Source organism: Triticum dicoccoides, chromosome 6B (genome assembly GCF_002162155.2).
Source record: "Triticum dicoccoides isolate Atlit2015 ecotype Zavitan chromosome 6B, WEW_v2.0, whole genome shotgun sequence".
Taxonomy (NCBI): Eukaryota; Viridiplantae; Streptophyta; class Magnoliopsida; order Poales; family Poaceae; genus Triticum; species Triticum dicoccoides.
This window is the reverse complement of record NC_041391.1, coordinates 67,258,282-67,260,026: the sequence shown is the minus strand read 5'-3', so window position 1 is coordinate 67,260,026 and position 1,745 is coordinate 67,258,282.

The window sequence follows — 1,745 nt, the reverse complement described above, 5'->3', positions numbered from 1 at the left end:
CGTGAGAGGGGACGTTGGTGAGGAGGAAGATGGCTGCTGTGTGATAGGGGATGTTGGTGAGGAGGAGCAGCTTGTCGCCGGCTAGCCGCCGCCGCCGCTGGCCCTGGGACCTGGGTGAGCTGCCGCTGGGGACACAGCCGCCGCCTGGTGTGAGCACGGGAGGGAGGAAAGACGCTGTGAGGGAAAGGATGGGGGGCATCGGGGCAATAGGGTTGCTGGTTGCCTTTTAACTGGGCTGAGTGGGCTCTTACCTGGGCTGGAAAAGTATCCAAAACATACTGGCAAAGTATCCTTCGAGTATTGTAATTGTTTTAAATCATTTATTCTCGGATACTCCAGGGATACGTATCGGGGGCGTATCAGAGGAGTATCGGTATCCGATACGGTATCCGATACTGATACGCTGGTCACGCTGGTCGGCTGAAGTATCCGTGCATTCGAGCTCTTTTCAAAGTCATCTGCGGGTGGAACACGGAGCGGACTGAGAACAATCCATCTTTGGTACAATTCCAGGCAAGAAAATCCTCAGTACCAGGCCCACCCACCGCAATTTGCTTAATATCTTAAGCGTCTGACTCCGAGAACATATCATCGATCTTCGCACAATCCCAGGCAGTGCCATCCGGGCTTAGCAGATCAGCAACCTTAGTAATACCTTGGATAAAAACCTGACCCAGTGGCTGCATATAACCACTCCGTGGAATCCAATTGTCATGATGAATATTGACACGAGAGCCATCACCAATCCTCCATACTAGTCCCTCCCTCAGCAAATCACGGGTGCAGAACACGGCCATATTTTGTTGAAGATGAGTTCATGAGCAGAGTTGCTGCATATCGCGGTCTGCTTCAGTGGGCACTAACCGGATCGTCGTATCTTCCTCCATGTCCCAGCTACTTACATACTACACACGCACTTCTTTTTGTTGGAAATTATTTGATTTCAGATCTTTCTTCTTGTTGCCCTGCGAGCCGCTGCCCGAGCAAACCCTCCTCCACCACCCCCGGATTGTGGACGCCGAAGAAGCAATTGAGCACACTCTAGCGTTAGAGTTCTGAAATCAATGCCAGACCTGACGTCCTTCATGTAACAGCGGAAATGCAGGGTCAGATGGGCGGCACTCTCCTGCTCCTGAGATGAACACGCATCACTGCACGCATTCGGGTTTTCTTTCTTCCACTTCCTCTTTTTTTGTTGTTGCAAAAGGCATTCGGTTTTGTTCCTCTGCACCAACACATGCAGCAACTTCACAGCCAAGGGATTGTTTAGAGCTGGAGAGGGTACAACAGTACTACTTCCAGACAGCTTAGAACCTTCTGAATGTAATTCCAGCGAAATGAAACAGAAGACAAACTTTATGCATCCTGAGCCACACACAGCAAACTCTACACAGCTCACATCCTGGGCATTCTGGTAACAACACAATGGGGTGCAATCTTATATTCGCCAAGAGTAATGTGATCCTGACAACTACGTGTGTTCGATCATGTGGCACAAATTCAACTCTTATAGCATCACCGCAGCATTGCTATCTTTTCGACATACATATTTATATCTAATGTAGTACAAACCCAAGTACACGCATGCACACACGAAAAAAAGAGAGACAAAAGCTTAATCAGAGAATAGTAGTTACAATCTCGACCAGACACAACACAGGACAGAAGACTTTGGCTTGCCTCAAACGCTTGCAAGCGAGATAACCGACAGCGCCAACACAAACAAGCGAAACGTGTCTTCATGC